The sequence below is a fragment of the Carassius carassius genome, chromosome 17 (assembly GCF_963082965.1).
Source record: "Carassius carassius chromosome 17, fCarCar2.1, whole genome shotgun sequence".
In the NCBI taxonomy this organism is placed as follows: domain Eukaryota; kingdom Metazoa; phylum Chordata; class Actinopteri; order Cypriniformes; family Cyprinidae; genus Carassius; species Carassius carassius.
The window spans coordinates 5,449,025-5,464,893 of NC_081771.1; the positions used below are offsets into that span (position 1 = coordinate 5,449,025).

The 15,869-nt window shown below is 36.0% G+C and overlaps 1 protein-coding gene across 2 annotated transcripts in view; it reads right to left on the reverse strand.

Moving 5' to 3' along the window:
* Positions 1-15,216, reverse strand: part of tafa3a (TAFA chemokine like family member 3a) — an 85,531-nt gene extending 70,315 nt beyond the window's left edge. Inside the window, exons 1-2 of one of the 2 annotated variants that reach the window (XM_059570153.1) lie at positions 15,090-15,216; positions 14,762-14,894 (exon numbers count right to left, since the gene is read on the reverse strand). The gene's annotated coding sequence lies outside the window, so the exon portion shown is untranslated. Of the gene's footprint in view, positions 1-14,761 lie in introns of both variants that reach the window. The other variant, XM_059570152.1, reaches the window with a different exon arrangement.
* Positions 15,217-15,869: the final 653 nt, after the last annotated feature.

Consider the following 15,869-nt stretch of genomic DNA (forward strand, 5'->3'; position numbering starts at 1 on the left):
GTGTTTACACAGCGCCTCACAACAAGACTGCCACATTAACTCAGCCTGATGGAGCCCAGGGCAACCGGTGGACATACAGAGACCGGCGAGCACACTGTAAGAATCACATTCAAGATAGAGAGAGCAACACATGCTATTGCAGTAAAACACAATTACTATAGCACATACACCATTGCATTAAGGATATTTGTGTGTAGGAACAAAAGCAGAAGGTGGAGATAGAACTATGTAGATATATAGGAAAACAAAAATTTTAACTGAGATCTCCTTTTGAGATCAGTGCAATGAGATTAAATGAAGAACTAGACTCCGGCAAGCTCACATGTATCCTCTAGTTTCAGGAGAAAAAGAAAAACAATGTCACACTGCCTCAGATTTTCCAAGATACGAAAGTGTGCAAAAAAAAAAAAATAAGAAGAGATCGTAGTGTGAACTCAAATATTTCTCATCGAATTGTGGAATTAAGTTGAATTCATTGTATAGCTCTCTACCCAAACAATCAACAACCGCAGAAGACAACAACTGTCTCATTTGAGGGTTTTTTGGGGGGGTTTTGGTGTGTTTATCTGTTTTATTTCTCTTTATTTCTTTAGGAAAAACATTGGTCACGCTTTATTTTAAGGTTCAACTATTAACAAACCATTAACTACAACTTTTGTCTCAATCAACTCCTAATTTGTTGCTTATTAATAAGGTAGTTGTTTAGTTTAGGTACTAGGTACGATTAGGGATGTAGAAAATGGTCATGGAGAATATGTGCTTTATAAGTACTACTAATAAATAGCCAATAATATGCATGCTAATAAGCAACTAGTTAATAGTGAGAATTTGTCACTCTTCTAAAGTGTTACCAAAACATCTGAGAAAAGCTACTGAAAAGAGTTTACTGGGGTCTTTACTTAGGAAACAATCCATATAATACTGAAAAAAAGTGTGAGGTCAGAATTTTTTAAAGAAATAAAACTTTTACCCAGCAACGATGCGTTAAATTGATTTAGCATTTTTTTTAATTACTTTGCAATGTCATGAAAAAAGGTATTTTAATGCTAAATGCTGTTCTTTTGAACTGTACTATAAAAGAATCCTGAAAAAAATATTACAATTCCTGCAAAAAAGTATTAAACAGCAAATGTTTTTAATAAGTTTTAAACAGTTTTTATTACGAAGAAATCAGCACTGTGTATTAGAATGATTTCAGAAGGATCATGTGACACTGAAGACTTAACTTATGGTCAAAATTTACGTTTGCATTACAGGAATAAATAACATAAAATATATATATATATATATATATATATATATAAACAATTATTTTAAATTGTAAGAATATTTCACAATATTTTTGAACAAATAAATGTATATACTGAATAGGTTTTCAGCAACAACTGGAATTTAAGAGGAAATATTTGGTAGCACTTTATTTTACAGTCCTGTTCCTCATGTACATACTATGTACTTATTATTGTAATTACAATAACTATGTAATAACTAGGTACTAACCCTGAACCTACCCCTAAACCTAACCCTACCCTATGTAGTTACCTTTTATTACCAGAACTTTCTTAGATAAATACACTCTAAGTACACTATAAGTACATATAAGTACACGTACTGTAAAATAAAGTGCAACCAATATTTGAGACCAAGTTCAAACTTGAATGAAACATAAGAGAGATGGCCATGAGAGAAAGAATGAGTCTGCGAGAGATGTATTTCCTGTTTTAATCTCAAAGGAACACACCGTGCAGGATGAGGGGATGTTCTTGCTCTGGTGGGAGGCGGCGATGGCACACTGACGACTTCTAGGCAACCAATTTGTTTGTTTATTGTCTTGGTGTATTGTCGCAGTTACAGTTCATTGCAGTCTGCCTCCACTCCAGCACGCTCTTTTAAATGGCATCTATAAAACATGCGGCCTCTTTCGCCTGTCTTCCTCATCCCTCTCTCGTTTTGTAACCCCCTTTCTTTCTCCATCTCTTTATCCCTTCCCTCTCCTTCCCTCCCTCTGTTTTTTTCAGTAACTGGTTTTCTTCCTCTCTCTTTGTCTCTCACTCCACACATCAGTCAAGCATTATGTGGCGGCACAGAAGCTTCCAGGATGCCCACTCACATTCTCTGCGCTCACAAAGCCGCCCTGCTCTCTGCTAAATCCAATCACACACGGAGCTGCATTCGACAAAGAGCACATCGGCACAGGGAATAATCGCTTGCAAAATATCCGCAAGGTTACGCTGTTGCATAATCAAGGTGAAAAAAGTTTAGCGTAATGATATCCAACTAGCTCTTTATGTATGAACGATAAAACTCAGTTTTGTGGATGTTTCTGCCTAAAACATTTTAAAGGTGACTTCTGCACCACTGGAGTCAAAATAACGACTGTTTTCAAACAGGTTTCTAGATCATTCTAAATTCGTGTAATTGGTTGGCAAAATAAAAAGCCTTACCCCCAGACTTACATTATTGGATCCGCGGATGTCTGGCTGCAAATGGTATAATGTTGCAAAAGCATCATACTTTTCAGGAAAATCAACCTATGAATAGTTTACTTATAATTTCTGCATTTTAAAATTGAATAGGAGAACATATTTTAAAGGAGAAGAAAGTATCAAACCACCTTTAATTTCACAATAAAGGTATAGAAATGAAACAAAGCAAAATAAGTACTATTACAATAAAAAAAAAAAATATTATTTTTAAAGTGAAAGTTTAATAACACTGGGATTTTAATAGCATTTTCAGTAACATTTGTTTAAATTATGGTTATATTAGGATTAGTGTTTCAACACAAGGGTGTGCTTGCAGAAAAATATAATAAGAAATGTAAGTTTAACACAATGATTTTGTTTTTTAATTTTAAAAACAAAAATCAGACAAAATCAGGAGATTAACTACAATTCGTTAGAATTTTTTAAAATATATAATCTTAATACAAATACAAATATTAATAACCCTTTAATAAATATAATAAATAATAATTCATATTTATTTTTTGGAAATATGCACGTTAGTCTGCTACCAGCTATAGCAATTGTTGTCTTGAACATACATTTAATAAAATCAATGAAACTACATACTGTTCAAAAGTTTGGGGACAGTAAGATTTTAATAAAAGAACAAATAATTCAAATTAGAAATAGAGTAAAAACTATTTGCTGAAATATTAATAACATTTAAAAATACTTTTTTATTTTAATATATTTAAAAAATAAAATATATTATTTATATACAAAATATACTAAGATTTATTCCTGTGACACCGAAGCTACATTTCAGCAATCTTCAGTGTCACATGATCCTTCAGAAATTATTCTAATATTTATTTTCATAATGTTGAAAAAAGTTGCACTGCTTAATATTGTTGTGGAAACCATGACGCATTTGTTCAAGATTATTTGATGACTAGAAATTGGATAAACGTCTTTACTGTCACTTTAATGTATTACAGTTTTTCTTGATTGGTTTGGTTCATTTCTTGAAACCGAGATGACATTCTCAAAACCATAAGGTCATTTGGCCAAACAGTCTGACAGTTCTTCTCAACATTATAGCTCACTAGCAAAATCAAATATCTTTCCCCAAACTCTTCTTTCATGTTTCAAAAGCAGATTCCTTTCCCATATAAAAGGTCAGTACAGTCAAAATAGCACAGATCCTTCTCAATTGCCTTGGCACATGTGCATTCATTTAGTGCTTTTGTCAAAATAACCTGGATGGTTTAGCACAACACCATGGATCCCCTGCAAAAGCTCATATCTCTCCCAAAACAGTTTATCCATGCGTCAAAACTAAATATCCTTCTCATATAAATAGTCAATGCCCCCAAAAAGCATTATACCATTGGCATTGTTTAAGCACTGCAAGTCAAAATGCTTAGACGTTTTGTCACTGAGGCACAGGTCTAGCAACAGAATACCACTATGAATAAAACTAAAAGATTTTACAGTAAAATCAGCCTCCAATAAACCACTCATACTCAAGGAAACTGTAAACATTTTTATTCGTACAAAGAAATGTTAACATTAGAGAACATACTGTGAAAAGAAAACATATACAGGATTCTGTAAATGTGAACAGTTATAAACACAAACAAAAAAAACTCTAGCCTACCATACTGTAAATAAAGTTTCAGAACTATAGTACAGTAATATTTTCAGTGGTCGCCATTGTCACCCTCTCTTTCCTGGCCACCATCCTCATCCTCCTGGCCATCGACGCGCTGCTCTCTGTTAGGCCATAAATTCTCATCCACATCGCAACGGATATTTTCTCTTGCGATGCAACGAGGGAAGAAACGGCGTGAATGTCTCAACCATCCCCTACATTGATCCCCTGTGATGTCCTCACATGCAGCATCCATTGCATGCAGCAGGGCCCTCTGGTCTTGAGCCTGATGCTCATACACCCTCCACCTCCAAGCTGAAAAAAACTCCTCAATTGGATTTAGGAAAGGAGAGTAAGGTGGAAGAAACTCCATTAGCATCCGGGGATGGGTGGTGAACCAGGTTCTGATGCGTGGGCCACGGTGGAAGTTCACATTATCCCACACAATGACATAATGTGGTAGCTGAGGTCCTTCTTCACCTCTCTCATTTTCCGGGATCAGATCAGTATAAAGGTGGTCCAAAAAATTGAGGAGCTTTTGTGTATTGTAGGGCCCTAAACTGGGAATGTGTGTGGCCACACCTCTTTCTGATATAGCGGCACACATTGTTATATTTGCTCCTCGCTGGCCTGGGACATCCACAGTGGCTCGGTGGCCAATGATGTTACGGCCACGCCTTCGACCTTTGGCCAGGTTGAAGCCAGCTTCATCAACGAACACTAGGATGTGAGAGGTTTCGTTGCCTTCTAATGCCATTATTCTCTACAATAGAATAAAAATAAATCTAATCAGTCAAGTAGAGACAGATACTGCAGGGAGGATCTAAAGTACTGTAAAAAGAGGGAGTGAAAAACTGAAGACAATTTCTAGGCAAAATGCTCTAGTCACACAAAGCTGGATTCTGAAGGTAAAAAGGATAAAGCAAAACAAAAAAAAGTGGTAACCATGTCTTCCTGTAATAGTGTTACAATGATAGACAACCAGTAGTTGACTTACATGCACATACTGGTACCGCAGCTCTTGCACTCTGTCAGAGTTTCTCTCAAATGGTACCCTGTAAATCTGTTTCATGGTCATCTGATGTTTCTTCAATACCCGGTCTATTGTGGAGATGCTGATAGAGTTTATATTTTGGAACATTACATTGTCTAGAAGGATTGCATTACGAATCGGTCTCAGTGTGATGGCATTATTTGCAATGACCATGTTGCATATTTCTCGTTCTTGTTGTTCATTTAGAAGTTTTCTTCTGCCACCCACTTGAGGCTGTCGTCCAATCCTAGACATACAAGTCAAAGGTCAACACTTTAAATTTGTTACAAAATGGGTTACCAATGTAATTGTACTGCTGTTTTATGGTACTAAAAGTGTGATGCACTGCACAGTGACTGGAATACTATTCACAGTATTTTCTCAATTTTTTTTCTTTGTCATTTTTATAGTATCATATAACATCACATGAAGATATTACAGTACTCTAGGCCTACACACACACCAACACTGAATAGTTCAATAGAATAGTTCTGTACCTGTTTTCCCTGCGAAAGGTTTGGATGATGGAGGAGACTGTAGACCGAGGCACATTAGACTGCACTCGGCGACCTGCCTCTGCCATTGTGAGGCGATGGTTTATAACGTGGTCAATAAGGGTGGCCCGGATTTCATCTGGGACATCATGGTGCCTCCGTGCTCCTCGGCCTCTTCCTCGAGCAGGAAGTTGCTGTTGTACTTGGCGAGGTGCTTCCATGTTCACACTGCAAATGAAACTGGCCCCGGGCCAAGCTCTGTCTATATACTTTTGGCAGCAGTCATAATCATAGACAACACCTGTCAGGTAACTAAACAAACTGTTTGATTGGTCATCTGAGATGTGGGAAACTGCTCCTTCGTTAGTTCTAATTTCACCTGATTGATTGTCAAGTACTGTCATAAATTTATCAAATGTTCCAAGAAATTCTTTCATGGTATTATATCTTTGACTAATTTTGACAGTTGAACAGACAATTGTGCATATGATGACTTACACAATGAAACCATGCTGATATGTTTTGGAGAGAGTAACCATTTCACTGAAAAATCAACTAATCAGTTTAGATCAGCAAGATCTATTTATTTGGAAAATGTGCTAAATGTGGGCTCATTGTGCTAACTGTAGCTACTTGTACATAATCATTTGAAAAAAAGCACAGAGTCACTTGAGACATGTACTAAAGCATTTGCAATTTGATAAAACCAATGAAAAATGCCATTCTGTTGTGAACAATTGCAAGGTGGTTTGGAGATTTGTCCATGTTATTTTGAGAATGTCATCTCAGTTTCAAGAAATGAGCCAAACCAATCGAGAAAAACTGTAATGTATATAATTCTGTGACCACCTATATTAGGAATATTCTTCTGTACCTCTCTGTCTGTGCTGATACTTGACTGTTGTTGTTGCTGTTGTTTTGTTAAGGCTTTGTCATTGTTCTTGCATACACACACACACACACACACAGTGAGATAAGCTGCGGCTCCTATGAGCCATCACAGCTTTCTCAATCGGCTACGCAACTGAGCTTTGGACACATTACGTAGAGGGTGACATCCATCTCAATGTGTGCTATAGCTGCTATATTTGCAGATTCAGTAGTGGCTCTGAATTGATAATTCAAGCAGGCTGTTTTGAGACTGCTTTAGTACTTTTAATTACAAACCCAAAGATTAGGATTCAAAGGAAGAAAAATCCCCAACGATGCTTCATTATCCATGCTAGCTCTGTAAGAATGTAAAAACCAGGTGGATGTGCTAAAATGAGTGAAAACACATGAAGCGAAGATGGTAAATAGGAAGATTGGCTTTGGGCATGTTGTCACAATACATGAGGTAAGCTGTCACAGTGGAATCTGCTATTAAACAGACTATTATAGGCTTTGCAGCTAAATTTAGAGAGTGAAACATTTAAGAGACACTAAACAATTCAAGAAATGTAAACAGTAACGTATAAAACATTCGTTTTTTGACTGAAAACCTCATAGATCCTGAGTGTCTGCCTGTGTTTCATTAGTTTCTTGCTAACAGAGGCCAGACTGGCTGCATGATTTTAATCTGACACAGCAACGGTGTGATTGCACTGAGCAGAACCTCATTTCTGAGGCAGGAAGACAATGGCAAATCCATCTGGCATCGGTTGCAGTTCCCTCTCGCAAGCATGCACAAGCAATATCTCCAAATTACAGTCTCTGGAATTCGACAGGCTAAAGCCAGAGGACACGACTAGAGCACTCTGTTCCTCAGGAAACAAAACAGGCTGGACGGGCCTCTCGCACCTCTGCCTCGCCTCCGCAATAAATCACCTGCCATCGCATGCATGTATAGTGATCTTAAACACCCCTCCCTCTAAAACAATTCTGCCCAAGTGATGATCTATGATTGGTCGGCGTGGCTTGAAGTATAAGTTGGAACGTTATGAGAGATGAAGAGCAGTGGCTATCAACTGGTTTTATATAACAACGATAGATAGATAGATAGATAGATAGATAGATAGATAGATAGATAGATAGATAGATAGATAGATAGATAGATAGATAGATAGATAGATAGATAGATAGATAGATAGATAGATAGATAGATAGATAGATAGATAGATAGATAGATAGATCTATCTATTCAAATAATACCACAAAATATATATGAATATTGTCTTAACTGTTATATTATATAGTATATTACATTGTACACAAACATTGTGTGTGTGTGTGTGTGTGTGTGTGTGTGTGTGTGTATATATATATATTTATATTTTATATATTTTAACTTTTTGAAATTTGCATTTAGAATTCTTCTTTTTGCCTGCAGAAGAGGCTCATTTCTACGCCAGTTGAGAACCACTGACGTAATAATAATCAAAGAGGCTGCTAGACACCACCTGCTTTCCGGAAACTTCTTTTCCTGAAATCATAGTGCAATAGCAGAAGTGATTCATGCACCTGCTTCTTACACATACTTAGGGCCTATACTTGCAGACAAAAGCTAAATGTGATAAAGATATGCTTCATGTGTAGTTCACCGATCCATTAGTCTTGTTCTAACGTTCCTGACCTTAAAAGCAAATGTTAAGTCCTGTATAATTGCTACTGCAAACGTCTGTAAAAAAGTATCTTGTCATCCTATTACCTCTAACGATTGCTGCATTGACCTGCCTTCCAGAGAAAGTCTGAGAGCTCCTCCTACATGCCAGAACGCCATCTATCTATATCTCACAGATCAGAAGGTCACACTCTCAAACGGATAGTACCTGAGCTTGACCACGGCTACAAATGAGAAACATCTGTTCATATCTAACTGACTTTCACTATCTTGTCAGGTGAACCGCTTGCAAAAGCACTCTTCATTAAAATGGTGTCATTTTCAGTGTAAGATTAGAGGAAAAAACATTGCTCTGTGCAAGAGGAAGGATCTTGTCAAGAGCAATCTTCTGAAATATATGAAAGCAGTGTTTTGCCGCAACCTCTATTTAAAGGAATAGTTCACCTAAAAACCTCAAACCTAGAGTGACATATCTTGATGTTCTAGAAATCTGAAAAAGATTTCAGTGAATAATAACTTAAATGTTGGTATTTGCGTCAACATATGGAGATTATAAGAATCAATGATTATAGGAGTATGTTTTACAAGAAAACACTTCTTCAGTCTTTCTATGCAAAGCTTTTACATTTAATTTAGTTTCTTGGTAGTTATTTGTAACTATTTCTGAGTGAAAATATACTGTAATTAATTATAGCAGATTAAACTTTGTTGAGATAACTTAAATATCCAACTTAACTAAACTAAAGTTAACTAAAGTTAAATTTTTAAGTCAAGCATGAATGGCTGAAAAATGATTCCGTATTATTGTAATGCTGCAATCATTTTTATATGCAAATGTAATATATGTACATATTAAAAACATATTAAATTTCCACATATGAAATAGTCATATGAACATACAGTATATTAAACCAATTAGAAACTAACAATTTAATATATTAATGTGGTGTCAAACGATTAATCGCATCCAAAATAAAAGTTTTTGTTTACAACCCGAATTCCGGAAAAGTTGGGACGTTTTTTAAATTTGAATAAAATGAAATCACATGAGCCAACATTTTATTCACAATAGACCATAGATAACATAGCAAATGTTTAAACTGAGAAAGTTTACAATTTTATGCACAAAATGAGCTCATTTCAATTTTGATTTCTGCTACAGGTCTCAAAATAGTTGGGACGGGGCATGTTTACCATGGTGTAGCATCTCCTTTTCTTTTCAAAACAGTTTGAAGACGTCTGGGCATTGAGACTATGAGTTGCTGGAGTTTTGCTGTTGGAATTTGGTCCCATTCTTGCCTTATATAGATTTCCAGCTGCTGAAGAGTTCGTGGTCGTCTTTGGCGTATTTTTCGTTTAATGATGCGCCAAATGTTCTCTATAGGTGAAAGATCTGGACTGCAGGCAGGCCAGGTTAGCACCCGGACTCTTCTACGACGAAGCCATGCTGTTGTTATAGCTGCAGTATGTGGTTTTGCATTGTCCTGCTGAAATAAACAAGGCCTTCCCTGAAATAGACGTTGTTTGGAGGGAAGCATATGTTGCTCTAAAACCTTTATATACCTTTCAGCATTCACAGAGCCTTCCAAAACATGCAAGCTGCCCATACCGTACGCACTTATGCACCCCCATACCATCAGAGATGCTGGCTTTTGAACTAAACGCTGATAACATGCTGGAAGGTCTCCCTCCTCTTTAGCCCGGAGGACACGGCGTCCGTGATTTCCAACAAGAATGTCAAATTTGGACTCGTCTGACCATAAAACACTATTCCACTTTGAAATAGTCCATTTTAAATCAGCCTTGGCCCACAGGACATGACGGCGCTTCTGGACCATGTTCACATATGGCTTCCTTTTTGCATGATAGAGCTTTAGTTGGCATCTGCTGATGGCACGGCGGATTGTGTTTACCGACAGTGGTTTCTGAAAGTATTCCTGGGCCCATTTAGTAATGTCATTGACACAATCATGCCGATGAGTGATGCAGTGTCGTCTGAGAGCCCGAAGACCACGGGCATCCAATAAAGCTCTCCGGCCTTGTCCCTTACGCACAGAGATTTCTCCAGTTTCTCTGAATCTTTTGATGATGTTATGCACTGTAGATGATGAGATTTGCAAAGCCTTTGCAATTTGACGTTGAGGAACATTGTTTTTAAAGTTTTCCATAGTTTTTTTACGCAGTCTTTCACAGATTGGAGAGCCTCTGCCCATCTTTACTTCTGAGAGACTCTGCTTCTCTAATATTATATATACACAAAAACAAACATCAAAAGTACCGTATAAAGCAACACTCAAATGCAAGGGTGAAAAAAATAGTCTTTTAATTTGATTTAAAAACACAGAGTGATGTAGAGGCCCTGGTAATGAGGGGTAAACCGCTCCATAGGATTTACAGAGAGACGAGGGACAGATAAAATAAGCTGGTTACAAGATCTTAACGACCTAGAAGTTGTTTCACTTCGTCAAAACATGAGAAAAGATGCTGTAAAGAAGAGTCATTTTCAAGTTTGATTGGAAAGTAAAGTTAGAGGTCATCAGTGTAGCAATTATTGTAAATATTATATTTCTGTAGAATGGAGCCAAGGGGAAGCATGTACAGCAAGAACAATAAAGAGCCAAGAATAGAACCCTGTGGAACACCATAAGGGATGGGTGCAGAAGGTGAGGTGAATGACCCAATATTTACTGAAAAAGTCCTACCATTTAAATAAGAGGTGAACCACTGTAATATCGTGCCTTGAACCCCTACTACACATTTGAGTCAATTCATGGTCGATAGTGTCGAAGGCTCAATTAAACATAATCAGTACACACACATATATTATGTAAACAAAACATTTTATTTTGGATGGGATTAATCACGATTAATCATTTGACAGCACTAATATTAAGTTGTATATCTAGCCCTACAAATATGTATATGTACTAAGTTTTTGTTATATATGTCATTCATCTTAAAATTTGTCAATACAAGTTGATATGACATATAAAATATGTTTTTTATTTCAAAAACATAAACACAGATTTCTGTATATGTTGTTTTAGTAAACTTGCCTATATAAATAAAATATATATATATATAGTTGACACATGTTTGCTACATATAATACTATATAAAAATCATCATATAGCTATTATAAACATCCAAATTTTACTATGGGGATTTTATATATAGATTCTATATATTATATATAAGTTATAAACTTATAATCTACTAAGAGAACGTACATGTACATGACTCTTCATGATATAATATATTTCCGTATGGGGACATTCTGCACAAGCTCTTCACATGAGTTCATACAGGTTTGCATGGTGAGTAAATAATGAATTGCAGAATTAGAATTTATGGGTGAACTAATCCTTTAATAAGAAAAATAACAAAGTCTTTCCGTGGTGCTGAAGAAAATGATCTGAAATGCCAATATGTGGGTGAAACCGAGCGTCTGTTTCAGTAATGCAATGTGATCTGTCATCAGACTGTCAAATGATGCTCTGAGACGTGAGACAGATTGTGATGCTGTGACCTTTGTTTGCGTGACCTAGAGAGCATAACCAATTTAAGTTGGCCAGCAGACACATTGACTTAAACTAACAGGTCAGCGCCGCGTTTCAGTAAAACAAACCAAAAAACACCCTGCTGCCCTTTGGTCCGTCTGTCAGCAATTCCCACAAATAACACAGCACAATAAAATCATGGCCCAACAGGCCCACAGGCATTTTCAAAGGCTGCTGACAGCAATCTATAAAGCACAGTAATGGGTCACTTGTCATGGGGCGTGAAAGGGAAGATCTACGGCGGCTCTCCAGTCGCTCTCCCGGGAGCGCAATTAATCAAGGACGAATAGTATCAGCATGCAACAAAAGCCGTAAGGTTATTACAGCCACTGTTCTGCTGGATGAAATGCGATGATATCGCTATTTGCATAAAACAGCTGACCGAACATGAGACGCCAAAAGCAAGATGAAGGGCAGATAACAAGGATGGAGACAAAGGAGGGGGATGTAAAAGGAGGAGAAGTTGTGTGAGAGTTGGTGAAGTTAGGGTCTACCCTGCTGACAAGATAAGCCGGGGTGTTCGCTTTCATTTCAGCTGCTGTACTTCTTGTTCTTTTTTACACTTAGGATTCATTACAGACTATAAGTGAATATGCTATCGATCTTGATTACTAATATATAGGTAGGCAGCCTGCTCGCCTAAATTAACAGATATAATTGTTAATTTGATGAGGCCTCTTAAAGGGTTGTTTTGGACCCCACTGACTTTCACTGAATAGTCCAAATATCTGTGATTTGCAGAAGTAAAGCCATACAGGTTTGGAATGATGACAGAATTTTTATTTTTGAGTGAACTAAAATCAAAAAATTATATATGGAGCTAACACTTGAGTGGGGAAAACACTTAAGTTTTACTTAGAGGCCCAAAGTGAGCAAAAATATGCGGTGCAGATGTTTTTTTATCAAACTGAAGACACTTTGATAGCTTGTAATGTAAACCAATAATTTTATAACAGTATAGCAGACTACTAATACTTACATAAGATGCATATAAATATCAGTTATCACTCTATGTCTTAGTTTTTTGATCAAATCTCTGTGGAAAACATACAATGCATTGCAATAAAATAATGATGTATGGATGTATATAGATAATCAAAAAATCTTTAGTAAATGTTCATCACTTTAGTATATTGTCATCTTGAAATATTAATGCACAATTGTTTTTCATGCAATTATGCCATTTAAAAAAAAAAAAAAAACATGAAAGGTCTTTTAGGCAGAAGGCATGTAAAAAAAATGCCAAGTTTTGATCGTATTGATAATTCAGAGGTCTTAGAAATTAATGTATCTAATATGACACAGTAGGGGTAAGGTTGTCACTTGGAAATGTTCTATCCAGTTTAAATTTGTAGGAATTTGGGGTAATGTTGATGAAAAATAGTTAAAACCATGCCAGAAAATTTACTTGTTTATATGGTTTAAGAGAACTTAATTTCCCATCATTCTCTGTCGGCAGCATGTGAATGATAAAATCCACATGGAAAACTTCAGTTATGCTCCTTTGCTTTCCACTTTGCAATATCGCTAAAAAGATTCCTAGAATCAGGATATGAAAAGAGCTCAAGTTATATGAAAGTGCCTAACTATGTCCATTTACTCCCAAACAATGAATCAAATCACTTGTGAATCATCACACGCATAAAATCTCTCGTGAATCATCACAAACATCAGAATCACTTGTGAATCATCATATCATAATTACGACTTCAAAACTCAACATTTCTTGAATGTCTTTGAACTCTGATAAACTAGAACGAATGTAAATGAGCTTTAGACAACCAAGTGAATATTTAATCACTGCAATGCTTAGAAGAAATACAATTCGAGATTAAAGGGGAAAAAATGAATTTATTAAATGATTTACTTTGAAACTGTTCCGTCAGATGCCACTTTTATACTTTGAACCAAGTGCTTAACTACACACACAGAATTGTGGGATTCATCGTCACTGATTCGTCAGAGAAGGATAAATAGATAATGGCTTTAATAACCACTAAATGGTGCAATATCTGAAGATACAATGTTAAAATCAACACAAAATAATGTTCAAAATGCACATGCATTTTACTTCTGTAATGTGACGTACTTCCGGGTGAAACGGGATATTCACAGAGAAAAGGGGGAGGGACTTAATTTGGGGTATTAGGAATTGTTTGGATTGTGAAAAGCTATGTCTGTTTGGTTTTAAGAGGAAGGAGTTAAGGAATGTCAGTCGAAGCTTTACTCAAACATTGGATGCCAACATACATCCCTATATGGATAAGGCATTATTTTTGAAGATTTCGGACAGAGACGTTGAATTCATTCACTGTACTGTGGCCTGCAGCACAGATGCTGACTGACTATAATAATACATGTTAGGTAATTATAGATGATGTGACATTGATCTGCAACCCCAACAACAATCAGCAATGATTCGGTCCAAACAAGAAGATTTTCCTTTAAAAAGCCCACCTACACTGAAGATTTGGCATCAGTCTGCTGGATGTTCCACCATATTAGGCAATGGCCAACTTTAGTGGGCACCATCATCTTTCTATTAACCACCCAATCCATCAACATCACCATCAGATCCGGTAGGATCACTACCATCTTCATCTTCATAATACCAGCTCTATATCATCTTTTTGTAACCAATGTTTCCCATAATTAATAATAATGACATAAATGTATATCTAGTACTGGTACACTTTAAATCAAGCAAAGGTAGAACAGCAGTCAATTATGTTCAAGATATGACCTATGATTATGACTGGTACAGTGTTATTTTAATAAAGTGTTACTGGTTAAGTGTTATATTAATAGTAATTCTATTTATATATAGGCTACACAAAATGTTTTCATTGATGTATTTTGTGTCTTCTAAATTTGTAAAAAAAAAAAATTAAATCTGTTTAAAATATGTATTAGTAAATGAATATGATATCGAACACTAACACGTACGTTTTATGCTTCAACAGTAGCAAGATGTATAAAGCCTTTTTTTAATATATATAGGCTAATTTATTATAGGAAATAATCGAGGACTTACCTGTCGTTGAGCTGTCAATAAAAGTGAAGGGATAACGCTCTCATTTGCTTTTCATTGTCAGAAGTAAAACCCCAGCAGAGCCAAAGACTGATAATTTCCCTTTGCACAAAAACGATCCCAGGAAAAGCATCACCTACAGATTCAAACTAGAACGCAAATGAAATGAAACCGATTCCTGCACCAGTTCAGAAAGTCTCAAATGAGTCTTCCAAACTCCCACTCTCTCCAAAGTTCCTTCAAATGCGTCTGAACTTTGCGCGCTAGAACGGATCTGAATGAGCGTGTGTGACGAGATCTTTTGTTGCAGTTATTATAACGAAGGGTTCACATCTGCAAAATCCCTTTATCCATTAGGCTTGCATGCGCTTCTGGAGTGAGGGTTTTGGCTGCTGCAGTCCTGTGTTCGGGATGGCTGCTCTGCTCTCTGTGTTGTGTGGAGAGGGATGGTGAGGAGCTCGACTCGCCTCTCAAGTGTTCAGCTCTTCAGCATCCGCTCGGAACCCATGGGAGCTCTGCGCGCGCGCCGTGCTGTGGTCAGATGGCGCCCCCTGCAGGCTGATGACTCGCTGTGCGTGATTAATGAACGTCAGTGGCATTGCATTACAAAACATCAAACAAAATATATCCAATGGAAACCATACACATATTAATAAAAAAATAAAAAAGAAAGTAAAAGACTACTTAATAATGAATAAGACTTATTAATTTTGATATTTAATATTTGAAATTATAAATATTTATTATTTATATATTTATTTAACTTCTATTTATATTTATTTTACGATTTGGTTTACCTAAATAATAATAATAATAATAATAATTGTATGTATGTTTATATTATTATTATTATTATTATTATTATTATTATTATTATTATTATTATTAATAAATGATTTCAGAAGCAGACGCATATTTTTTTAAGTAAAAGACTACTGAATAATAGTAATAACAAATAATTAGTATTTACATACTGTACATATTTATTTAACTTGTGCTATCTTAAATGTATGATTTGATTTATCTTCCTCAAAATAATAATAGTAATAATACTTTTATTATTATTATTATGAGTAGGACAAACAAAATAGAAAATTATTATTATTATTTT